The 27,162-nt window shown below is 40.8% G+C and overlaps 1 protein-coding gene across 5 annotated transcripts in view; it reads left to right on the top strand.

The window, feature by feature from the left end:
• PLCB4 (phospholipase C beta 4) overlaps positions 1 to 27,162 on the top strand; it is a 179,541-nt gene that overhangs the window by 54,843 nt on the left and 97,536 nt on the right. The window contains exon 1 of one of the 5 annotated variants that reach the window (XM_017745244.1): positions 24,151 to 24,155. The exons of the other annotated variants lie outside the window; for them this stretch is intronic. The gene's annotated coding sequence lies outside the window, so the exon portion shown is untranslated. Of the gene's footprint in view, positions 1 to 24,150; positions 24,156 to 27,162 lie in introns of those variants that run through there. 5 annotated transcript variants of the gene reach the window in all.

Genomic DNA, 27,162 nt, shown 5'->3' with positions numbered 1-27,162 from the left:
ATTGCTGTGGGATTTTTAGGAATGTCTCTAAGAACATGTCTTCTTCCTGGTGCCAGAATTAGGATGAATTGATCCATGTGATTTGGCCAGAAGCATTTTGTGGTCTAAAACCTATCAAGACAACTCTCCAAGAAAAAAACAACAGTACTGCTCTTCCCTCTCCCTCTTTGCTGTATCCCCATGTGAATGCTGGCCTTCTTATTTGTCTTCCAAATGGTCTAGCAGTCCTTGTATTAAGGCAGAAATTACTGCTCTGCCTGGAATTCTACTGCAGTGCTTCCAGTCACAAAGTTTTTTGCTACAGCAAGAATAAAATATTTCAACTTTTAGCATACTGTACAGCTGACTATCCGCACTGGGCACCAGAGAGGTTCATACTGTTGGCTTTGGCAGTTGCTAGATCTAAATATTGCTCCATTATTTTTTTATTGTGTTCTCTTATAGCAATTGAATGTTTGAGTTGTTAGAAACAAACAGAAAATGTTTGCTATCCCCTCCCTTTGGGGTTCCTTTTCCTGGCGGTGCTCTCGCAGTGCCATTCATGTGTTAGCTGTGTGTGGAGCCCCTTTGTTGTTGTGGTCTCTTTGCTGCCCAGGCTTCAGGAGCAAGGTTCACTGAGTGCACAGGTGCAGAGGCTGTGGTGGGAGCAGGACATCTCAGGGGCAGCTGTGCATTTACTTATCATGGATTTTTTCCTTGGCTGCAGCTTTAGGTTAGAGGTAGACAAGTAGAATTGAAGCAAAGGGGTGTGTGTGTCCCTGGTACAGCAATGGCGAGAGGGGATTTATCCTGTGCCTGTCAGGGGTGCATTGCTGGGGTGCAGTCCATGCTCAGCTGGGAGTGGGGATGAATCCTGTGCTCTCTCATCCTCTCTGTTACTCAGCTGCTACACTGGAAGCAGTGTCTGGCAGTGGTAGTTTCTTTTCCTGTGATCAGCATGATCGTTGGTGCCATTTGTGGCTTTGCTATGATGCTGATTTGAAAAAGATAACATGTAAAATTGTTTTAAATAACAAAGGGCTTAACCAGCTCTTCCGCGTTGTAATTTACATCTAGCGTTATATTTCTATCAAGTATCAAGTAATTAGCATATTCCTTAATAGGCTTAAGGGCCCAAGAACCATTCCGTGGTTTCCACTGTGTCTGGAAATTAGTTGAGTCCTGGCATGCATGGTGTAATCAGCAGGTTTCAGTGTGGTGATTTATAAATTACACAACATGGTTTAAAGCTCAGCTTCACAAAAATGAGAGAAATGGATTGCCTGATGTGCAGCAGGCCAGCAGTGTGATTGTACACTCATTTCTGTGGCTGCAAACTGAAACTCACCCAGTACTTCAAGCCTGCTATTGTTGATAAAATTAATCATATACTTTGATGTATTATCCTGTAAGTATGCACAGAATTCCCATTTGACAATCTATTTGATAGCTTGAGGAGGCCCTGGACTCCAATTAGCACCATGTGATAGAGTTAGGCCTCAGTGCCACCTCTTCTGAATCGCTAGTAAATGTTGCCAATCAGCTGCTTATATATAAAACATTCCTTTTTTTTCTTTTTTTTTAAGTTAAGACGCAAAACTGGTAAGAGCAGATGATATCTTTTATCAGGCTGACTGCTGAGATCAGCCACTAAGCTTTTGGACACAAGCTCTTTTCCAGGTCTCTGAAAAATAGCTCTGATAATGTCACCTCATTATGTGTATGGTCTTGCTCCAAAAAGATTTGCAGTGCTGCTATGGAGGTTCCAGTTCTTTCCTTGTAAAAAGGTGACTGGAGATGACTTGTAAAGTTGTGGGAGGAAAAAAGAATTAAAGTTTATATAAAATGTCCCTTTTGTTGCTTGTTCTCGCAGGAGTGTTACTGGGATCTTTCTTCAGTGAACAAGGCTAGAAGCAATTCCATTTTTGTGCCTTAGTTTCCTATAAGCCTGAACTTGCTTCTTCAGAGGATGTTCAGAGAAGAATGAGATGTCAAAGCCTGTCCTAGAACAGTTTTTAGATCCCTGACAAATGAAGCTGTTCTTACGCTTGACAGGCTTCACTGCGTGTTGCCTAATACAGGAATCCATTTTGTGCAGGACCAGAGTTTGGTTTTTTCCTGTTTACAGAAAAGTTTCAAATAAAATTCATAGTTCCACCTGGAGTTATTAGAGTTGTCCAGCTTTGTTTGGAATCTGGATATGAGGTAGGGCTTGTGTTGGTGAAGTCCATTTATAGACTTCCTCATGGCAATAAGAGTGATACCAGTTGTCTCTGCAGATCTTTTTATACATCACTAGTGTTCCCTAGCTCTTATCTCAAAGTATTGCTTGTTCTTTCCAGAGATCAACAGGCTTCTGATAACTAATTCATTTTCTTAAAAGAACTCAGAAAATAGTATAAAATTTTTGCCTGTGCTTCTGTGAAAAATTTTCAGATGGTGTTAGAATGTAATGCAGAATGCAAAGTGTGGAGAATGTGAGCAACCCCTCTATGAGGTTGTTAAATCAGGTGGAGTTTGTGTTTGCCTCGTGCTTGGCTGATCTTGGCAGATGGTTGGCAGCAAGCTGGGAAGGATTTAACTTGTGCTAGCCATGGGCAGTATTGTCTTATCTAAAGGCAGGAAAAAGAGTGACAAGGTGTTGCAGCTCCTTCTGCTGACATGGTATGGCTGTCCTACTCCTACAGACTCAGCTCTGGTGGGTTGTCTATCATGACTTTACATGAAGAAAAGGCTTTGTGCCTTCATTTTCAGAGTTGCTATTTTAATTAGCCCTTTAAAGGTTATTTTTTTCCTCTTATCTCACAGCTCCATCTACTGTTGGTGCACTTGGTGATACTTAATCTCTATCTTTGGTTTTCTCTTAAACTCACACACACAGCGAAGAGCTGTTTTCCCTTTTGTGCACTCTTGGACTTCAGTACCTTCTTTGTCCTCCCCAAATTTCTCTGTTGCTTTCCTCTTGCCCCTGATTTATTGTAAATGCTGTGAGCAACACGGGACACTTCTCTGAGTGACAATTTTATTAGTTATTCAGCTCTTTGGTTCACGGACTGAAGACTGCTCCGTGAGGGGGTTGCATGGCAGATGGCTAACATCTGCTGGAAAGGTCTTATCTGTGCACACATCTAATTGTTATGTTCCTGTTACTGCAGCAAACTTGCCTTGATAATTGCAGTCTTACTTCACCATATTGAAATGGTTTCATGGGTTTTTAGCCTCTCTCTCTCCTGGCTTCTTGTATGTCAAACATAAGCTCTCCTTTCGTACTTCCAGGGCTCTTCACCATGATTCCTGTGACCCTTGCTGTTTCTCTTGCTAGTAAATAACATACTCTCACCTCTGATCAGTCCAGGACCCAACCCTTTGTTGTTCATTTTTTCCATTCTCAACTCAAGACCTATATACTCTTTTTGTGGCCTCTTGCAGCAAAAGATGCCACCACAACATCTGATGAGCTGCCTCATTATCCTTCTTCAGTGCCTCATCTAAAATCTCTTTTCTGTAAGCAAGGCACAGTTTTGAGGCTTTAGAGCAGGAAGTTTCCTCCCTGCTTCCAAGGAGCCTTCAGTTTAGCTGTGTGTATCTCTGGCAGCACTTCCCATGAGCTCTTTGGGACATGGAATAACTCTGGCTCTGTTTTGGTACAATGCCAGACAGAATGGCATGTGGCCTGACAGTGGTACTAACATGCCCTTGCTAAACATCTGAGTTGCAGTAGGTGAAGCCTGGCCACATGGCAGGCAGGATGTTTAGAAACCTTAGGAATGGATGTGCAGGAGGATTATTATCCTTGTATTTTGTAGCTCTCATGCTGTACTCCTGTGCTAATGGAGCTTGTCTGTTACTCATTCTGGAGTGAAATCTTCCCAAGTTTATGTTGCTCATCTAAGGAAGACATGAAACACAATTAAAATCAGCTAGCATTTATTCTGGGAAGATATAAATGTGGCAGCACTGTTCAGCTGCTCCTTTGTGATGATTATTAATCATCATTCAGGATGCTTTATGAATGTTAAAAGCTGTCCTGGTGTGGTGCAGTGGGGAATGGGATGCTTCATCCACAGCTTCCAACACTCCCAGCTACAGCTAAACCTCTGTGCAAAACATTTCCCATGAAGGATTTAGCAGTGGCATAATCAAATCCTGTTCTCAAGTGTTTGTCTGGGTACTGTGCTTTTGTGGACTATGGGAGGGGTGTTTTTGCAATATCGAGATCTAGCAGATAACACCAGGTCTCACACTGACCATCTTGTTTTGTTGCTTCACAGAAGGAAGAGTTTCCCAGCACATCAGTCTAATTAGACCATTGTTTATCCACCCAGTGCAGAACTCCTTTGTAAGTTCCTCACTCATGAATTAGGGATCACAGCTGAGTAGCATTTGCAAATGTGGTGCTAATGGAGACTCTCCCTCTCTCAATGCATCAGTTTAAACTCGTGCACAGATACATATATGTATATATATAGGTATATCATTTCATATATTATCCTGTAATTAGTATGATGAAATTTCTGAAGAGTATCACAGTGCAAAGTGACTTACTTCAGCATGTAGTTTCTAGGTTTTATGTGTTTCACAGCAGTATTGGCTTACAGTGTTTCAAAACGTCAGCCTACCACCATTTTCATTGCTTTCTGTGGAAATGTCAGGCTGTGAACCTCATCAGGAGCCAATTTTGTCCTTAAGAACAAAAGGAAAGATACATTTTTTTTGTTCTGTGGTGTATTCACTGCGGGAGTATTGCAGAGACATGAACAACTTGCTGGTGTTGGGAGGGAGGTCAGGGAGCTGGGAGTGCCACTGAAGTCTTTGTTAGCTTAAGACAGCCAAGACCCAAAAGAAACACCTTTATAACTGAGGAGAAAGCTTAGGGAACAGTGGGGAGCAACTGTAAGGTGTGGGGTATGGGTTGTTGCTGCTGGGAAACTGGTGTTTGGTAAATTCGGAGAGAAGGGTGTTATTTCCACAGTTAGAGCCTGCTCAGTTTGTGAGGGAATAGTCAGGGGTTGTGATATATAAATGACCAGCTTGTGAAGAGGAACTCTGGGGAGAAGCAGTTAGAAACTGCTTCTGTGCAGCAGGGCTGCCTAGGCAGCTCTAGGATTTCGGAAGCACTCCCAAAGTGCAGCTTAACAAAGCCTTTTGGACTTGCCTCGCTCTCTTTGGGTCCGTGCTAACCTCAGTAATTGTCATGACAAAGCCAAGCCAACAAAAAGATCAGCCAAATGCTCTGTGTAGTTCTTGCTCTCACTAAATAGGAGACTTCTTCATTGTTGAATTTTGAACTCTTTGGCAATGGATGAGTGTCACACAACACTGGCAACTGGAAACTGCTGCAAAGCCTGCAGACTGGTTACAAATATTGGAATCAGTGACCCACACTGAGAAGTACTTCTTTTTCATCCAGAAAATCCAATTTTTCAAGCCCTGTGGGAAGTAATTATTCCTGCAAACAATTCCTTGTGGTTACACCTCTGGATGTCTTCCTTCTTGAAGCCTCTCTGTGTAGTGTGGGTCTCTAACCTGTTAAATTCTCCTGGAGAAATGAGGGTGGGGTTCAGTGATGAACTGTGTGACAATCACTACAGAGTGGCCAGTCTACCTAAAAGCTGTCATCTCCTGGGCCAGTGTCACCAGGGGCTCTGGATTACCCAAGTGAATCTCATAGAGGGCAGTTGAGAATGTTTCAGTCTTTTTCTCTGCAATCTCTACTACGCAGAGAAGTCTACACATAGAAAGCAGCGAGGGAGAAGGGAGTACTACCTTCTACAGGGATTACCTGGAATTGCCTTTTTCACTCATAAAATGGGTTTAGCTCCAGGCCAAACAACTCACATTGTCTCATCTCACATTCTCAGCTCCATGTTCTCTCTGGATATACCAGAGTATTGCTGTATCTTGGCTTTCCCCTTTGCCATTGCATGTCATTCAAGTGTCACTGATTATCCCTAAACTGAATCTGTTTGTTACTAGTAATAACCAGTGGTTAGAATACTTGAAAAATATTACCATTTCCCTGAAAATAAAGCTAGTGCTGGGCAGAACTTACTAATGCAAACTTGACAAATTGTGGGTGGATTTTGTATTCTCAAAGGGTGAAAAATAGTTGACAATAGCATGGCAACTGATAAACAGCAACACAAGTCATTTCTGGCATTCATATGGAGCCAAGGAGAACACATGCTGTTCAGAAATCAAGTGGATAATGAAGTATTTGGCTATGGCAGAACAATAATATCCAGGCTGTCCTGGAGTTCAAAAAGCATTTGTAATGTTACAGAGCTGCAGTGGTGGTTTGGTGCATGTGGATGCTTATGTGTGTGTGTATCCTAAAAAAGAAAATGAGTCTCCAATTATTTAAGATTCAAAATGCCAAAAATGATTAGGTTGTGTTTGGACTTAGTTTTAAGGTGCTCTTTAAGAAGTATAAATAAGCATTCATTTTAAACCAAGCCAAACTTCAGCATTGGAATTCAGTGCCTGACCTGTAACAAGATTCTGTGACCCATGAAGGCTCATCTTCACCAACTGCATTTGCTTTCTGTAATTAAACCTTATGATGGCCTTGCTGGCTTTCCATATTTTTTATGTAGCTTGGAAGCTTGTTTGATCCTCTCTTGGAGTCCAGTTTTTCTCACAGCAATCCTGAAAGTAAAAACCTGCACTTGAGGTCCTTGAAATAAATGGTATTAGAGAACTTTCTCTTATTTTAATTAAGTACATAAGATTGCACAGTGGATGGGATCTGCACAGGAACTTGCTGGAAATTGTGGGAATGAGACCTCGTATTCAATAAGCAATTTTTAAAAAATACGGGGTTTGTTTAAAACATTTCAGCTGTTGTTGTGTCTGGTGCTTCTATGTGTAATAGAATGACACAGTGACTTTACAGCAATTAATAAACTCCTTGTTTTGATACTTGCTGGTGCTTCAGTGTGAGCTGCTTTGCAATGTCAGGCTGCTGGTACAGCCTGAGCTTTTGCCTCACAAAGATAATACGTCACCTTTGTCAGATGTTGCCTCTTTTGGTCCTCAATCTGTTTCATAAGTGCTTGGAAGTTCAGTTGTCTTTTGTGGATGTCTTTCTTTCCTTCTTCTCCCTGCTGCTCCTGTTTGTTAGAGTTAATTGTTGTAAGACCAGAATGAGGCACTTTATTGTGGAGAAGATGAATAACAGACGCAACCAGGACATGTTGTCTTTTACAAAAACTTGAGGACCCCCTTTGTGAAACTTAACATCAGTTAAAAAAAAAGAAATTACTTGCCCTTTCATTTTGTTCTTCAAGTATTTCGTACCTTGATGTTCTCTGCTACAGGCAGTGTTTTGTATTCTGTTTGCTGAGCTGGTGGAGTCTGAATGTTTCATAAAAGCCTCTTTGGGAGAAAGAACCAAGCAATTTCCCCTTTATGCGAGCAGCAGGATTATGAAGGCTTCATAACTTCTCACTCTCAGAGGCAGAAGCCAGAGAAAAGGAAGGTGGGCCAGACTTTCAGAATTAGGGAAAAAAATCCCCCACAAGCAGCAATTTATTACTTTAGCTCTAAGCTAATTTACTGAGTCATTCTTCTGGTTTAAAGGTTTTGTATTCTCATGCTGCACTGTGATTCCATGGTTCTGAGGTCATCATAAAGATGGAGACCTGGAAGAAAATACACAGAGGCATAGGCAGCAATCCTACTGCTGTTTCTCCTTGGACACCCGTGCCTGGGCTTTTAATCAGAGTCAGCAGATCAGATTATGTATCTGTCAGCTTGGTTTCCTGTTATTTAGAGCTTGTTTTTATGAATTTAGTAAGTTGATGGTACAATGAAAACTCATCAAGAAAACCATTTAACACCAAAATACTGCTTACAGCTCAAAGCTCCTGAGAAGCAAACTGCAGAAGAATATTCTGAGAACAGTGTAGTTGCATGCTTGGTCTGATCAGGTATGGCCCCCTGGGTTTCACCTCATCGCCACCACTGGTGGCAGAGTCTTTGACTGTACTTCTTTAAGAGTTAAACTCCAGTGTTTGTTGCTTCCCTTCTTTTTGAGGCAAAAATCCAAACTGTGCAGGTGCTGTTACATTGTTAGCAAGTAAGTGTAAGGCACAGCACACGCCGAACTACAAGAACTCCTGGTGGGAGCAAAAGATGGGGCTGTCAAGCGTTTGCTTTCCTCTCTTGTTGTATTAGACAAGCTCTGCTTGTTGGCATCCCGTTGACTCTATCCCTGTAATAAATACTGAGCACAAAAACAGGGGAGTGTATTTTGTTCCTCCACAGTGAGAGAAAGGTAGAGCCTGCTGTGCCACATGCTTGTAAAGCTGGCGTCATTCAGGCTTTAGGTATTGATTAATTTGCCTCTCTTTCCCCAGGATGTCCCCCAGTAACAAGGATGCCACCATGCAGTTGCCTTGTTATTTCTTCTTGTTATTTGGAGAAGGGTCAAAATTGGGAGTGTGTGGCTTTGAACATGTCAGGTACAGCCTGAAGGTCCCAGTCCAGGGGTGTATTTATGTCCCCTTAGGAATCGATGTGGACTTCTCTGCAGTGTGGATCTCTGGAGTTTCACTTAGCAGCTTACTCATTAACAAATGAACTCCTAAATTCAGTGTAGATGGTATCAATAAGTCCCCGGCCAAGTTCAGCCAGTTCTGCCTAGCACACATCTAAATGCTGCTGAGATAAAACAAGCAATCAAACAAAAAAACCCAGACTCAACAGTGTGCCTGGGTGATATTTGCCATCAGCAGTGTTACTCAAGCTGGTGAGACTGTCAACAACCCCATGCTAAGAAATTTCTGTTCTACCATATGACAGCAGTAGCTAAAATAACCCAGCCGTACAGAGAGCCCCAGGACTTTATTAGCTTTGAAAGTGGACAAATATGCAATAAAACAAAGTTTCTGCAAGAACAGAAATAAACTCTGATCATGGAGTGACTTGTAAGAGTTAAACTTGGGAAGATCAGATCTGAGGAATTAGAGATTTCTTGTTTGTTTTTGTTGGGTTTTTTTCTGGAAATATCTTAAGTACTTGCAGCTGTAAGTGGAGGCAACTCCTTTCAAAACTGTTGAAAATGAATAAGTACAAATCTTCATATACTATTTTAATTCCCCCCTTTGTTTTCTTTTGTCTCTGTCTTTGTTTTATTTCTTCCATCTCAGAAAAATGTATACAGCAATTTGTTAGTTAGCTCTAGAAATTCATAGCAATGACTGAATTACATTCAATAAAGCAAGTTTTAGTGCAGTGTGACACACACAACTGTGCAAGTCTCAAATTCCCTTTTTCCAAATGACTTTCTTAGTTTTGGTCTACAAGAAGCCAAATTATTTGTATATCTGTAAAACATATTATGCACTGGTAGACACCCAGGCAGCATGTTTTCCTTGTAGAACCAATTTGTGTACAGGGCTTCTTGCCAAGAAAACAGCTTTGCTGACATTTAGTGAATCTCTGAGTCAGTTTAACTCAGCTTGCAGAGGACCTGTTAGCTGGGTAGAACATCTCTGAGTAACTTTTCTGACCCCATGCTGGGGACAATAAATCAGAGAGAATGGCTTCATTGGTATGGAGAAGGAGAAAGAAAAACCCAACATGACCCATCTGGTTGCACTCCACTTGAAATAGACATTTAAAATAGACAATTTCTCCCAAATGTAAATTTTAATAAATACCTTTAGAAAAATCTCTTGGCTTTGCCCTGCACCTTTCTTGCAAGGGGATAATGCTGTGCAGAGATATAGAGAATTTTTAGGAGCCTGCTCTCCTAGCTTTAGTCATCTTGTAAAATTCCATATAGACACATCTTTTGGGGTTTTTTCAAGTCTGCATCTTACTCTAGAAGTAGGTAATCTTTGAATTTCCGTATCTCAGCCTCAGCTGAAAAAATAGTTCACTTTATATATGTTCTGATTGTTAGGAATGAAAGCTCTGTTTCAGAGTGGCTGCAGGAATTGTAACTCTTCAGCTGTGCTGTTCACTGGTAAGAATGTACGGCCAAAAAAATGAGATATAAGATCTTTTGCTGGACTACTTTTGAGTTGATCTGGGATGACAGAACCTATTTCAGGCCAACAGTTATTCTAAGGTTTCCATGGAGATTAATGATGTCAGAGGAGCAACATCTGAGTGCAGTTTGCTAGAAAACAAGGCTGTAATGTAGTGGAGAAGTCAAGTATTTGCATTTTAGTAAACTCACAGAATAGTGAAGCACGTTTTCTCAACGGATTGCAGTTTGCTTTTGATTTGTGCTGAATGTGAGCTGAAGTCATGCTTTTGCAGTGTGGCGTAAGGGAGGATTTCAGTACTGCCTCATACACCATCTCTTAGAGCTTCTAGTGCTGTTCTCCTCACCTGCATATTTTATGTATTCTCGTATTACTTCATTAAACCCTGGCATTTTCTGTCTGCACTGAATTGCCTTGTCTTAAGGGTGATGCCCACGTTTCCCTGAGAGTATATTTGCAATGGATGAGTGAGTATCAAAACTAGAATAAGTTACAGCTCTGCTGAGTTTTCTGAAAGGTACAAAGACAGTGGAAGGTGGCAAAGCAGGAAAATACAAAAGGTTAACAGAGGCACGAGCCTTAGGAATTTGAAAATTGTTACCATTATAGAGACTAAAACTGCACTGCAGAGACATTGCTGCCCAAGGAATTGACTGTGTTAATAATGAAGGTCTTGCATTTTTGCACAGGGCTCTTGCAATGGGAGGGATTAGAGGACTTAAGGTGCCTTGATACCATGGAAATTCTGTAGCTTTTTAGCAATTCCTTAATGGGAACCAGGCTCTGCAAGCAGTGCTGGTTCCCTGTTATTACCTAGTGTGTGTTTCAGTTCCATAACTGCGGTTTTGCTATTAATTGTTTAAGGGGTTCTTACAAAGATGTTTGCCAAAACAGAAGTCAAGAAGCAGTACTTGAATTTGGCAGAATATGGGGGAATAAAGACTTTTTCGGAAGTAAAAAAAATGGAGGGGAAAAGTTTTAAGATTTTTATGTATAAGTTGAATTCAGTTTTATTACTAAAGCACTTGTTGCCTCTATAGAAGCAGCTGTCTGTAGAAAGGAGCTCATGCATAGGTGCACATCTATTGCAGAACAGTCAGAATAAGAGTAATGATAGTAAACAATGTCAAGTCTTAGCTTTCCCTGTTTTTGTCAGGGGATTATTAAGCAGAAAGCAGTCTTTTCTGGAGCATCTACTGTGCTTCACTCAGTAAATTTGGCTCTTGTTTCTTAACTGTAACAACAATTGAAACAACTTTGGTGTACAGGGTAGCGCCAGACTATGGAAACTCGCTTTTATGACTTCCACAAGTTATCAAAATGTACTCATATTTTAGAGAACTTTTTTTTTTTTTTTGGAAAGCAAAGTGGCAAAGCATCTCTGAGCTCGGATCCTTTTATGTCTGAGTTCAGCAGAGAAGGACTTATTTTTTCCCCCCAGGCCAGTTTCTGAATTCCTGAAATGCAAAGCTTTCGCAGGAAGAGAATGGCCTACTCTGATACAAACCGACTGACAGCTCCTCCTGAAAATCAGGACAAGTTAATACATTCCACATGTTCCCTGCCCCAGTTTTGCAAATTGATTATTTTGAAAAGCTAAGTAAGCCTATCTTTATTTTGCAGGAAATGTTTGGTGCCATTAGGCAGCAACGCTGTTGAAAAGAACAAAGCTGGAACAGCTTTTGATAATGTCCTCAGAGAAATGGCCAATTGCTGTACAAGTGATACAGACAGGACTGTTTGTTCTCACTGGGTGCTGAGCACTTGAAAGTTCACACACTTCATCATGAGCCTGAAAAGGAGTGAGATTCTTTTGAAGCCTGCAATACTGGGCCATTTTGAAAATCTGCCCCTGTGTCTGTAATCTGCCCCTGTGTGACTGTTCTACAGTAATGCAGTTCTAAGTGCTTGACGATTACCTGGAGGGTGGCAGCTCTTGTGCATTACTTGATTTCAAAAAAGGGAATATTTGTTATGGGATTATGTCCTATGAAGCAATAGTCTTTTTGCAGGTCTGGGCATAGCAGGTTAGCAAGTTTCATACACAGATAGCAGGAGTTATCTCAGCGTGGGAAGTGAAGCCTGGGTGTAACAACTGCAGGCTGTGATCTTGTTATTTCCTGTGAGCGATTAAGGTTTAATAAAATGTTCTGTAATCCATAACAGTGTTGAAGCACCTTTATGTTTGTTAAATGGACAGAGAAAGTTCAGAGTAGAGGGAAGTTACTGAGAAATATTATTGTTCCATATATTTTTAAGCACATTCCTTCAGGAGAATAATCTTTCACATCTACTGAGTCATGCAGATGGTTGCATAATTGATTGATGTGTTATATTCAAGTATCCTCCCATCCATCTAAATTTCTCCCTTCAAACAATGCCTTTTGACTCGGTTCTGTTACTGTCTAACCATGTTTGGCAATGTTTTGGTATGCTGAGTTTACTTGACCAAATACAAAGTTTACTTAACCAAATATAAAGTAACAGCCTGACAAACACAGAGATAAGAATCACTAAGCTTGCAGCAGTGCATAACATCTTTTTTAATATTGCTGGGGGTTTTTATACTTTGCTGTAAAAAAGAACAGTCAGATGTCTGCTTCTATCTCCTTATCGTCTGATGACCTGTCACCCCTTCTCTTTGCCCATTGTGCCAGTGGTTTTGGCAATGAAAGAGCCTTTTGTAGATACAGGCCTCCACTGGTGGACTGTTCACTAGTGGGAGGCCCCACCCACTGTTGGCAGCAGCTGATCTTGGACAGAAAAAGAAGAAAAGAGAGGGAACTCCATGGCCAGGTCATACTTAGCAAATCCTTCAATGCTGCTTTTTGTTTTTAACAATTGCTTTCTCTTTCCCCCCAAACTGGAAAGGCAGATGCATAAAGCACAAAGTAAAAAGGAACATCAGACCACTTGCTATGAATCTGTAGCAGTGTCAGATCTTGGTTGGCAGAAATAATTGGTCTAGGAATGAAGGCTGGGACTTCTACTGGTGGATGTCTCACAGTATGAGGCTCATCATTTCAGTTTTTCACTGCAGGGATGTGAGTGTTGTGCCCTTCAAGCCCGGCATTTCTGCATGGAAGTGGATGTTTGGAAGTGCACAGTTTGCAAATAGCTGCATGGCTGACTCCTTGTTTACCCTCAGCATGAACGTCTGCATGCAGAGTCCTGCAGGTGCAGCCAACACACAAGCAATTTTCCCACGCTCTGCAGCCATCCCATCATTCTAGAACAGGGCCCTGTAAGTTAATATCTGATATTTTGAAACTTTGGGGGTTTTTTTAATCAACTCTGCCACCATAACACTGTTCATTTGCTGCAGGAGTTTTCACTTTTATGATCAAGTAAATAATTTGGTCCACGATTTTTGTATTGTTTATGTCACAGAGAATAGCAAAGACTAAAAAGTTGCCAGTTCTTTACATATTCCTAAGAAAATATTGGTTTTAATTAAGTGTTGTTTCATTTACGTTTTGGTGTAGCAACATAAAACATCCTGATGTGTCTGTGTTCTTCAGTTTATAAAAATGAGTGTTTTGCTTCTGCACAGGAAAAAACCCTGAAGTTAGTAAAAAAGTTACTGCTATAATTCTTTCCATGTTAAGGGCCTTGAAGGTGCTCCATATTATGCAGACAGAAAGGTCTCTGGGGCAGCTGGAAGGTGCAGTGAGAGCACCAGGGGCTTATACACACAAAGCTTGGGAAGAGGAGAGGAGAGCTGCCTTACATAGTGACGCCTGATAACAATGATTGGAAAGTCGTTTCCATCAAGCTGGACTGGTGGTTAATCACAGAAGAGTTCCAGCAGTTAAGCCAGAACATTCTTCTGTGCAGCTGTTTTTGACGCTCTGGAGAATTGCTTCCTTCTTCCCTGGGATTGTGGGGGGTGGCTGCAAATGTTGTCAGAAAGATCAGAAGATCAAGGGGAAAACAATCCCTCTAGCTTCAACTTTGCTATTTCTGTTTCAGTCCTAAAAACATGGCTCTGTGTCCAAAGCTTGTCTGTTTTCTTTTCAGCTCTTCTCATTTAGTCACTGGGTAATTAACAGCTGTAAACTTGTCTCACCTAAAGTGCTGTACTAGTTTTATCACTGAACCTCATGCATAAAATCTGGAACCTTAGAAACTGGTAGAAATATATAGCTTTTTTCCTTCTGCAGTGCATGTTTTTTAAAATTTATTTAAAATCCATGTGTAGACTTTTTTTTTTAAACTCTATGGGAAAACTGAAGAAAACAACAGGGCCATGTGAGGGAATTCCATATTTGCTTTTGGCATTTGATTTCCATAAAGAGGAGGATCCTGTTGACGCATAACATTTCTTTTTTTTTTTCTGTTCCAACTTGCAAATGTTATGAAAGCATTAAAAGTTAGTTCCTTGTTGTCAGGGTTCCAAGATAGATGTTTGCATAGTAGATTAGATGGAATATTTGTGGAGCTTTGAAAACGGCATTTGGGCTCGTGTTTCATTAGCAGGATATGAAGCTGTATCATCAGAAAGGGTATTAATTCTCAAATGCACATTTCATATACAAAATTGATGAGATTATAGACAGATAATGTACCACAGTGATTGCAGAGCCATGAGCAGATCATTAGTGGTGTAAAAGCAGAGGAATGCGCAGTTATAACTTGTTCTCGCTGTTAAAATGGTTCATTGTACCTGAGACCTTACCGTGTTTTTACCATTGCAAACCTTGGAATGAGATGGCTTAAAAATGGAGTTTGGGAGGGTAAAACATTGAATACAGGGAAGGTCGTTTGTATTTCAAAATAAAACCCCGACCTCTACTATCTGAAAATCTGTAGAGATAACATTTACCACTTGTAGGTAATACCATCACAGCATCCATAGAGCCTCTGTGCTGCTCCGTGGCACCTAAAGCCTTGCCTGCCCTGGTGTTTCTGCTGGTCACAATCCCAAAGATAGCTGGATAAACCCAGGAATAATGCCAATTTTCCTACAGGGATACTGAAGTGAGGGTTGGATTCACTGCTTCTCTTGATCCAGCTTTTGCAGTCCCCTTAAATGGGACAGTGATTAGACTCTTTGTGAGGAAATTGCATATTTAACTGTCAAATTGCAGAGATGGAGCTATTTTCAGGCACCCAACTGCCCATCCTTGTGCAGCTAAAAGTGGCTTGTCTTGCCTCAGACAGCGGGATGACAGGATGTGTGCAGGCCAACGAGCCAGTTGGGCAAGGCTGTCTTGTCCCTTCAAGATTGTACTGCTGGAATTCTTTTAAATACTCTTCAGCACAGAGTTCATGTAAATTAGCTAATTACCAGCCTCTGCCCAGGCTTCCATGAGTGCTGAGTAGTGGAACAGAATGATTTAATTTCCCTAACATATTCTCTTGGCACTTTTGCATGCGGAATATGTTGCTCTAAAGCATCCCTTGATACCAGATCCTTGGCAGTGCTCCAGAAGGAGTTCAAGTTAAAAACCATTCAGCATAATTCCAGGGTTGGCAAACCTAGAGTTGTCACCTTCCCTGCTTCCTATAATTTTGCCGTCTGTAATGCAGGTTTTCCTCTTCTCTCGCGGAAGATGATCTTGCGTAAGTGTTTAAACTGTGAATCAGGGATTACAGCTGGCACTGCTTATGCATATGATATTCTCTTGGGAGAGTAATTAAGCTGAGGTGAAGTGATCACATGAATCTTAATATTTGCAAATTCATTACACTTAAAAAAGGACGGCAGAGTTCTCGGTTACATTGGCAAATGAGTGTGATTGCCTTCCACTGTAATTTTCAGCTTTGCCTTGTGCTTACTCTGAAATGTTTGCTGCTGTCAGAGGCAGGAGTAGCGTATTTTAATTTCCCATTGAAATTCTTGTGAAAGAGTTTGTCTCTAGGGTACAGGAACATTTTGACTGGCTGAGTGTAAATTATTTAAATCCCAAAAAGTTTTGGGATGTGGCCAGATTTATGCTAACAGGAAAAGGAATTTGGTCAAGGTTCTGTTCCTCCTCAGTAGTTGGGTCCAAATCCTGGAAACACTCTCGGTATGTGTTCACTCATTAATTGTACTGCAACTATCAAATAAATCTAAATATAGATGTAAGTACTGGCAAGTATTAGCCAGCTAGTTCTGTTAATTGAAACATGCTGATGTCATTGAAAATTCCTTAATGGTAGCTGCATTCTTTAGCTGTCTAGATACCATTAAAAAACAAAACATGTTTTAATCCTCAGACAGGAGGAGTAGTGTCTACATCTTATTTATATAAGCCTTGGCAATCAAGAGGAAGTTGTAGATCTACTAATTATGTGTTGCTGATTGCCTGTCTCTCATCTTACTACGGTGTTTCAGTGGCCAGAGATACCACCGTTTCAAACTCAGAAAATGGATTTCATTTTCATGATGCTTGATAGTTAGACAATAGCGTTTGCTCCCCATAAAATGGCAATCATAGAACAAAAGTACGAACTGAAAGTTCTGAAGATCAGTGTGTTGCACGTGTTTCTTTGCTCAGTAGAGATTCCTTTTGCTGTGTCTTTCCAAACTCATGGATTAAGGCTCCATTTTGATTTATTTCAACAGCATCAGTCTCATAAATACCAGAAGACACCCCCCTCCCATGACACAGAGTAGATGCCGAATGAAGCTAGCTGTAGTCAGTCATTAACCCTTTTTAAGTGTTGGTAGATCACAGGATTGATGTTTCAGTTGGACCTTGCTACTCACATCTCTTTTTAGATGGGACAGCATGGAAATCTGTCTCAGAAAGCTCATGTTGTTCTCATTCTTCCTTCAGTCCTTGCATCTTTTTAATCCAGGATTAAAAGAAGCTGGATTGAAAATTTAAGGTAGTAAATCTCATGCAAGTACTATAATTTGTTTTAGTGACCTAAAAATGGTAACAAGGATTGTGTGGAAATGTGCTTTGGTCCCTCATTTGTTTTCTATTTTAAGCAGCTAAAAGCAGCAGTCTGGCATGAAGATAAAATCCAGTTTATTTTGCAACCCTTAAAGATCTGTGTTCCTATTTACTGGGCATCCTTATTTTTGTAATAATTAATTTCAAATTAGACTAAATTGACAGAAGAAAAGTGTTTCGGAACTGTGTAAACTGGAAACTATGTAGCAAAAATATTTACCACTTTTCTTTCAAACTTAAAATGGCTTGTTCTTTAAGCAAAGTACTTCCAGCCAAATTGCATAAGTTGGGAAGCCTTTCAGGATCACTTCTGTCCACTGTCCATGGGCTGGTATTTTATCTGTCACATCATGCATGTTTTGTCATTTGTCAGAGTCTGCACATCTGAATTCCTGATTATAGGTCATAGTGGAAATCAGTATTTTTAATTACTGCTTGTATTTCAGGGAAAAAAAAAAAATCATTTAAACTACTGAACTTGCCAGAAATCTTAAATTAATACCTATTACTGAGTTTTCAAAGAGCCTAAAGGGAATGTAGCTTCTCTAGGTGTCTTCAAGAAATGGATATAGGTTTTAATGCAAGTCCAGCACTAAAGCTAAGTCATACCTGGTGTGGTTTTGCTTTGGATTGGGGTTTTTTATTGTAGTCCTCTCCCTGGCTCCTGAAGGAATGGTAGTTACTGGGTTTTGTGAGCTTTGTAATTGTTTATGGCAACAAAATGCTGTGAAGGGTTTGGAGTACCCAGAGCTGGGCACACAGCCTCAGGGGAAGTGTGATCCCTGGACCACCTGGTCTCTTCATTAGTCATCTTTTACATCAGATCATTTTATCAGCTGAGTAGCTTTTAGACAGATTACAGTTTCCAGGATTGATCACTGGGAAATTGATCATGGCTTAACAGTGGCTTTTAAAATATTTGAGAGGTTTCTGCAAAGAGAAAAGGGAAAATCCGTACGCTGTGGTGTCTGGGGTAAGAAATATAGAAATCTTTGAAGTAAAGATTATTTAGAGTTGGAAAATCTTTTCCAGGGCAAAGGACAGTGAAGCCCTTGAATAGGTTGCCTGCAGAGCTGGTTGCCTCTAGAGCAATAAAGGTGAAAATTTGTCACATGTATCAGAATGGAATGGATTTGACCCTTCCAGGGCCTGAATAATGGAGTACATGACTTTTATGAGACTCCTCCAGTTCAAAGGCCTAACGTTGGGTTTGGGGTTTTTGGTGGTTGTTTTGTATTTAGGGTGGTTTTGTGCGGTTTCGGGTTGGTTTTGGTTTGTTTGGGGTTTTTATCTGTAAAGATGCACAGACCTTTTATGAACATCTTTCATGAAGCTAATGTCGTGATTTAATTTAAGAAAAGATACTGGAGTTACTGTACATTAACATTGAAAACTGCTTGAAATCAGACATTTACCAACTTACTGTGATTTACTCTTTCAATAATTTATTAAAGCTAACATCTATGTCCCTCTGCACAAGATTTGTCATCTTTGAATCCTTTTGAAACAATTAAATTTTGCACAAAAATCTAAATATGTTTAGCTAGCGATGAGGTATCTCAAAACAGTCTCTGTGCATTCAAAAATGTATGTTTTATATATATATAAACTTTTTGTACATATGTGTACATTTGTGTGCACATATATTTAAAAATCTTAAATCTTAATCTTAAATCTTAAAACCTGTTAAAGCACAGGTTATTTTGAATGAGGTTGGCAGCACATCAGAAGATTAAATTTTCCTGGTTATTTTGGATCTTTTAGTCACTAAATATTGAATTTAGAACAGCTTGCTCATTTTATAGAGAGAAATAATTTGAAGTAAAACTACCCAAAAGGCAAGATCTTATCTAGTAGCGAAAGCTGTGCTTGTTAATGTTTCCAAGCATGTAGAGCACAGCTGAAAAAAAATCAGATTAAAATGAAGCCAGTATTTATTCTGAAGTGGAGTTCACCACTGGTCACACCTTTTGCAGCTGCCAGTCACTCTGATGTGCCACTATACTTGATGACATCCTCATACTGATTTTAGTCTGCCCAATCTATTTGTATTGTTTCCCTTGTGTTGAGGGATCACTGTGAATAGGAGTCTTGGTGTCTTTAATATGACTGAAGCCATAGTTTCCAAGAAATGACCATTCTGGTAAAGCACTCACAGTAAGAGTATCTAATAAAGGTGATTTAATAGGGGGAATTACAAAACTAAGCAAAGTTTAAGTCTTACTATAAATTACAGATTCCTCTGCAGCATTTAGTTTGTGTATATTTGGAATGTACCTCAGGGAAATGGTTTTGGATCCAAGCATATTCAAAGCATGGAAAAAAGAACAAAAAACCTGCAAATTAACTGAAAATCTTGCAGATCCTACATGATGAGGTGATAAATTTTACTCTGGCTCGATGACCATTAGAAATGTTGCCAGCTCTGATTGAGGAACACCAAAATGAAGTAGAAGCAGGGTGCTTATTTCATCATTAGCTTGTGTGGCAATGGAAATCTGGTAGAGACTTCTGTGGGGATAATTCTCAAAATAGCTTGGGATAAATCCCGTGATGACAAGAAGCAATAATGCACATGTTATACTTGGAATGAACTTCCAGGCTACCCTGGAATAGTTTGATAGGTACTGTGGCAGCATGTGACTCTGTGACTGTCAGAAAGCTGACCTTACAAACAAGTCAAAAATCATAGGAAAATTATTAGTGACCATTTAGTGATGTTCAGAGGAGTGGACTGGGAGATGCAGGTAGAATTTTGACCCCAGGGAGAAAATGCCTTCAGCAGAACCAGACTTTGAGAGACTTGAGCTGTGCTTTGACTTCACATGTTACTTGGACCAAGTGTGCAAGTGTATTTAAACATTTAAATGGTTCTCTGGAGTTCACAGAAGGGTGTGAGTTAGCTGAGTCTCACAGGTGTTTCTGCCCACATCAATGAACATTTCATCATTATATCCCCCTGCTCCTCTGGAGTGTCCATGGCTTTCAATACCTTGACTTGGAGTAGCTGAGCAAAGCTCTCCCATCCCACCCTGTTAGGATGTTAAAGCACAAATGTAGTCAATTGTGCAATGTCAAATTAGATGTTCTGGTGAAAACTGACCTTTGATATATAAAATTAATACCACTGCTCATCTGGAGAGTGAGAAATGCAATTATTCTCTTAGGTCATCTCTGTTTTCTGTCATTCATAGCCTTTTTCTTGTCTGTGAGAGAGGTCTGTTTTTCTGGGGAGCTTTCCAACCATCTGATAAATAATGCTGTGTACAGCCAAGTGTCTTGCTGTACTAGAATTTAATTTTATAATCCTGAAGAGATGTAAAGATGAATTTTCCCTTTGTACCTCTTCATATTTGTTTTTTTTAAAAAGACAGTTGTTAGATTATATAGCTGAATGTATGTACAATATGCTGGAAATTAAGGTGAAAGTATCAAACAGCGCTCTTTTAATTCAAGATCATTGATCCCTCCAGATGTACACAAAAATTTTAACTTCAAGAGTCTGATTAGCTCCATGTCAGCATATATTAAAGAAAAGTAAGATTAGCAGTCTGTGAAAAAGGTAAAATCATACCATTTACTATAAGATTTTGGTGGAGAAAATGTTGTTGAAGTCATATATGCTGTCTAATATTTTCTCTTCAATTTAGTTTTGGGGTTTGGGTTTTTTTTTTTTTTTTTGCTTTACCCCTTTTTCCCATTGTCAACCCATCAGAAATCTATTCAGTGTTTTTTCAATAAATAAGTACAGATTTTGTCACTATGTATTGCTATGAAGCAGAAGAATGTTACGTTTGTTATACAGGAGTAGGAAATGAAACAAGTTGGCTTTAATTTTTCTCCCTGCTTTCTGTTCTGATGTAGTGCACAATGCACAGAAACCTTCCTTAAGTATTCTCACTTCCAGTTAATTCCACCTGTATCCCTCACTGTTCTGGTTTTCTGCCTATTTAGGTGGTTAACATTGCTATTAGCAATATCTGTACCTGTTGCATGCTCTTGACTACTGGTTATGTGCAAGAAAATAGCTCCCGAGGTTGTATTTAGCAGAAATAGAAACTCTAGGAACTGTTCATTTTGAGGTAACATTCTATTGCATTCATCCTACACAAAACAGGCAATGCAATTTAGAAAGGCTTGCTAATAAACATAAATTCGAATTCATTAAGCAGGATGCCCTGGAAGGAAAATCAAAAGTTAGACCAGGTCACCTGGTTCTTCATCAAGGTGTATGTCCACTGGGTTTGTAGTTTCTGTCATCTTTTAAGACTGTTTGCTTGTCATACTTGGGTTCAGCATCAGAACACTATTTTTAAAGTATTTATACTGAAACCATGCAAAGACCTTTAGAAATGCTGTATAATTAAGAGCTGAGCAAAATGCTCACAGCCAGACAAATGACACTGGCTAACCTTAACCTAAAGATTCCCCAGGTTAGTGGTTCTGGATCCAGCATCGATCCAGGCAGATCCTCTGCCCTGACTAGATCTCTATTTTCTTTTTTAAATATTTTTTCTTTTCTAACCTATAAACTCTTCTGTGGGATTCATTCTGCAGCCATCTCAAACATTTGGCAAGCACCTTTTTTTCCTCCTTCTCCAGCAGAAGATGAGTAAGATACAATTCTGCTGGTGCTTCAGATGGTTTGTATCACTCGAGACACGCAAGGTGCCTCTGAGTACATTACACTGATGAGAAATGTCTGCTCCTGCTACAGCTTCAAACCCTTCCTGCAGCCATGGCTCCCTGGAACTGTGCACACTGACTGCCCAAGGAGTATCCAAAAGGAGCAACTACATATTGTGTGTTTGCATTCAGTTATTTGTCTCCAACCTTAATGATGTTTCAGAGAAAACCGAGTCACATTTCTAAGTTTTATTTGTGTTTCTCAAGCTGCACCAGGGGAGGTTCAGGTTGCACATGAGGAGAAATTTCTTCACAGAAAGAACGAGTAGACATTGGAATGAGCTGTCCAGGGAGGTAATGGAGTCACTGTCCCTGGAGGTGTTTAATTGCAGACTGGATGTGGCACTTGGTGCCATGGTCTGGTTGACACAGTGGTGTTTAGTCAAAAGTTGGACTCGGTAATCCCAGAGATCTTTTCCAACAGAATTGATTCTGTGATTCTCTGTGGAAGACGGATGCAAAGATTCTTGTTTAGCCGTGTGCTGTCAGGGGCTTTGGGAGAAACAGAAAAAGTTGTGAAAATTGTGATGAACTTGTGTGTCTCACACAGGGTGATACTGGCTGATCCTCTGCCAGCAGAATGCCTGGAGCTTGCATCCTTGGCATCTCCCAGGTGTCCCACCATCCCACTTCTCTTTCCCACTGTTTACAACAGAGCCACTGGGCTCTTCCCCGAAGGCGACACAGCAGTTTTATGTCATCCCTGTATGTTCACTGTCACCATTTATCATTGTTTGCTTATGTCTGTTACAGAGTAAGAACAAAATAGGTTTGACATGCCTTTCGAGGTGTTCTTGAGATGGGTCACTTGAGTCCAGCCAGTGGATTGTTAACATTGAAGCACTGCTTGCAAATTCTTGCAAATGCTTGTGGGGTTCTCTTGGGTCCTTCCTAAGCAGTGGTGCATAAGCTGAGCACAGGTCAGAGCCGGTGGGGAAAAATGCCCTTTTTTCCTGGTTCAATTTGCTTGAGTTTCCTGAGTTTCAGTTTCAATGTAATCCTTAAACAATGGATTTATTGAAGAAAACTTTCAATTTTAAAGGCTAGAGTACAAAGCTGGGGTTTGGATTTCACCCATGCTTGGGCTGTAGTAATCTTACCTTTCAGTGCACCTGCTTGGAGGGGCTCATAGTTGGAAGACAGAAATCTATTAGAGAGCTGTGTTTTCAGTGCCTTGCTGTGTTACACCAGAGCAGGTATTCATTTGCATTCACATAATCAGTATTAGAGCAACAGAGTGATTTATGGAGGTTTCAGTATCTGCAGGCTGTTCTTCAGAGCAAATGTTACTGGAGAGTCTTGGAGAATAGCAGTCTAAAATCATCTCTGATTGCTTTGTGATATTTTAAGGCTTTCAGCCAACCTGTTTTGGGTGGCTGTAAATGCACTGCGGAGCAGCGTTCACACGAGTGTTGCAGCAGAAGGTATGGCGGCCCTACATCCCATAACGGGTAGAAATTCCCAGGATCCATGGCAAGCACTATAAATGAGCTGAAAGCAGCTTAGCTGTAGTAGCAGGGAGCTGTGTGTGGCTGAGGAGCTGCCTAAATCAGCAGGCACAGTGAGGTGGTTCTGACACCCCAGAAAGCAGGTAAAGCACAGCTGGCTTGGAGCTAACTCACACATCTGCATGGCGTAAATGTGCCTGCTGAAGGTTTGAATAAAACATTCCTGAGCTGCTGGTTCCCTGCTACCAGCTCATGTCTCATGTGCACCTGGTCTTTGACCAACATTGGCACTCAGGGACCGCCTCGTTCCAGCTGGAAACATCACTTAATTCATGCCAGAGGGTTTCTGTGTGTGAACAGAATGGTGGATTGAGGCGTCAAATTCTCCAAGAATTCTCTGTACTCTTGATGCAGGAAAAAAGGGATGTCTCTTAATAACCATGTACGTAAAACAAACCAAAAAACCCCTTAATTTTTACACTTTTTGTTTGTTTGTTTTCTTCTTTAAAACATTGACTGAAATTTTAAAGATGTAGCACATGATTTTTTAAGAATGTTTTTGTAAACAATATTGAGTACACTGGTAAAGCAGGTCTGTGGGGGCATGCCTTGACTCCAGCTGCAGGTATGATTGCAGACTGGGTGGCTTTGCTCTGCAGTGTAGTATTGCTGATGGAATTTCCTGATGGAACTCAAGTTCAGTTTGTGGCACGTGCAGTCAGAGGGGTTCAGGGAGCATGTCTGGAGCTCGTATTTACAGCTGTGCCTTTTTGTTAGCTTTGCATCAGGTAGTTTTTATCTCTGTGTATCAACCTGTTTTCTTTCCTGGTTCCGTACTTCTGCTCCAAAACACAGCCACAGCTGAGAAAGGCAGGTTTGGATAGAGATAATGTTATCTTGTGTCTGTCAGGACCAGGTCTGAAAGCAAAAGGAAGTTTTATTTCTTTAACTGTAATGGAGTACTGTCCGTTGCACAGCTTGAAAAGAGCAGCCTTTGTTTCCTAGATCTGATTGTTCTGCCACAGTGATAGGTTTGCCTGAGTAACTTACTCTTCTTTATCTTGTATGTGAATTTGGATTTCCAATGAAAAGTGTGGTTTCCCTGCTTATCACATCCAGCACCTGCAGGATCTTGTATTCAACCTGATTTTCAAGTATTGCCATTCTGAACTGTAACATCAGGTAGTTGTTTACCCATAGCTTCAAAAACAAACTAAGAATCAATTTTTTCCATCTTTTTTCTGCTCAATAATTCTGCTGGTTTTGAGTTCAATTTATTAATAAATAACAGGATTTATTAATAAATAAATAAATAGGCTCTTGGAAATGTTTCAGCTTACCAGCTGTGGTAGTGGTTGGCTGTGGGTTTGCTTTTTATCATTACACTAAGCAAGTTCTTGAATGGCTTTGTAACCAGGTCTTAAAGCCAAGTTTTCAGTATGTTGTAAAATTTAAGAAGTGGCAAACTTGCTTTCGGATTGGGAGATTAGATCAACACTCCTGGCAAAATGGGCTGCTGAGTATCAAAGCTGAGAGAAATTATGCTCAAAGTCAGCCAGTTTTCAAAATCCTAGTGGTCTTTCCCAGTAGTGTGTGTGAGATGCAATTTGCTGCCACCTAAAATTCGCTCCTCTTGCTTCTGTCTGTGCTGCCAGTCTGTCCTTTGTGCTGGTCACAACGTCACTCTTGTGTGACCTGGTCACTGCACGAGAGCAGCAGAAAATACCAAGGACTTTCCACCAGTGTGCAGCTGTGACCTGCTTGAGATGGGATCACTTGGGCTATCAGGAATGGGATCATCACAAAGGAAGCAGAAGCAAGGGGTTAGGACTGCTCTTTTCAGTGAGAGAGAGTTGGACTGGCTCCCTTTCTTGCCCGTGATGGCTCCAAAGGGGCTCCATTTTTGCTGGCACTCTGAGCAAGCAGCTGTGTGCTGCGTTTGCCGGGGGTTTCTGCAGGGAGGTTACTCCGGTTGCCCCTGATAAGGGGTTGTCTCCAGCACACACTGGTAACGCTTAACCTGGGGACACTGGTGTCCACTACCCTGCCTGTTTACTGAGCCAATCTGTGCCCTTAGTGTGGTTAAACCAGAACACTCAGTTCACACTCTCTCACACACAAAGCTTGGTGCATGTTAGTTTGCACCCAGCAATGAACAGTATTATTGGTTAACCCTTAAGGAGCCCATGCTACTGAGATTTTGGAGAAAACAGTAGAAATACAACGTAGAAAGGAAAGCTGTAACGATGAAATCTGTTATTTCTGTTTTCATGCCAGCCACTTCTGTTTCAGGAGGAGCAGTATCCTCTCCCTTCCCTATGTTGCTTTTATCTCCCATCCAAAAAAGCTTTGCCAACAACCTGGTATCTCGGTTAAGCACAGCCTGGTTGCCTATCTTCAGGAGGCTGCTGCCAGCTGCTCGGCTTAAAAAACTTGCAGACCACTCTCAGCGTTCCTGGGGATGGCAGGGGGCTTTCCAGAGAAACACCAGCTGGGCCTAGTCCCTTTTCCCTCCATGTGCCATTTCACTCAGGTACCCAAAGAACACAAGCATATATGGAGCAAAGAAGGGATTTAATTCAGCTGTGCTGTGACTGTGCAAAGCACCCTCTGACATGGATGAGGACTGTACAGAAACCAAGATTTCAGGAGAGTGTGCTGACAAAAGGAAAGATTTATTGATCTAAACCCTATATTAAGAAAGCAAGCAAACAACAAACCCACAGCGTGCAACCTCCCTGGTGCAAGCTTTCAATTTGTGCATGTAGTTATTTCGCAGAAGATTCATTTTAGACATTGACATCTTGCTTGGTCTATTCTCCACTGTACAGTGTAGCTGCATAGTATCCAAGTGCTCCAAACCTAATGAAATCACCTTCCCTGGTGATGCTGAAAAACCACATTCTTTCTTTTAACAGAGGGGAATACTATGACTTACTCAGGAAAAGTGGTATCTTAAGGAGAATGGAAACCAGAAATGCTCAGTCCTTACCTGTACTGTACAAATCCTTTTGCCCACGGTTTTTTGATGTGGAAAAACTGCCATTTTCCTCCCCTGAAACAACCTTCCCATAGATATTCCCAAGCCCTGAGTTGTTTTCTTGCAGAGTGTGGTCAGTTGTTTCTTTTTCAACTCCTTTGACTGGCAGTGCCCTTTATGGTCCGATCACAGAGAACAAGAGTTAATGAGGATCTTCGAGGGGGATAAAGAGCATTTTAAACAAAAAACTATCCTCAGGATGTTAGGACTGCTTTGGGAACAAATAGGGTACAGGAAGATGGGAAGTGGGACTTTGATGCATGATTTGACAGTCCAGTTGTGACCGGGCCAGAGTGATGTTCCTCTCACATCATGTTGTCCATTAATTCTTTTGGCAAGGTTTATTTCCTATGGGAGTTGGCCACGATGAGTGGTGTCCAGGGACAGTGTTTCTTCTCAGGCTTTTTCCACGGTATGCAGCTGATTTTCCACCATGCAAGTCACACGTGCTGACAAGAATCAGATGCACCTGTTCCTTGACCACAGCCCTCTCCACAGATGCAGATTTAGAGCCTCTGAAAAGAAAGGGCTGGAGGGTGTGGACCAGTTGAGCTGGGTAATTTCACTGCCAGAGGTATTTTTAGTATAAACTGTGTACTCGCATCTAAGTTTAGAGTGATTGTAATTATGTTAGAAGTTTTGTTATACAAAAATAAACAGCTGCTGGAGACTGAGGGCAGCTCGGGACCACAAAGCATTGAATGCACTGATTCACACGTGGCAACGCTTTTTCTAATGTGCCCATTGGGATTCCTTGACTAAACTCTACTGCCTGCTTCAGCAAAGTGTTTTACTCTTCATCAATTTCAGCAGAGCATCTTTGGTTATTTTTTGGGTTTTTTTTTGCTGTGAGAGGTGCTGTCATCTTCTCCTCAGCAATGCCTGTATTTGATGATAAACAGCAGATTTTTCCTTGCAAAGAAACACTATATTTACATATGTACTATGTTGTACCTGTATGCTTCGCATTTCCCTGGGCTGGCCTCTCAAATCTCAAGATTTCTGAAGATGCCTGCAATGGATTTATTGGATGTATGCAGGAAGTGTGGGCTGCAGAAGGACAGCATTCACTTTATTGTGCTTACAAGGAGTTTGCTAGCCAAGGGCAAAGAACGCTCTTC

The sequence above is a fragment of the Corvus brachyrhynchos genome, unplaced genomic scaffold (assembly GCF_000691975.1).
Source record: "Corvus brachyrhynchos isolate BGI_N302 unplaced genomic scaffold, ASM69197v1 scaffold69, whole genome shotgun sequence".
Classification (NCBI taxonomy): domain Eukaryota; kingdom Metazoa; phylum Chordata; class Aves; order Passeriformes; family Corvidae; genus Corvus; species Corvus brachyrhynchos.
This window is presented reverse-complemented; position numbering and strand designations above follow the sequence as displayed.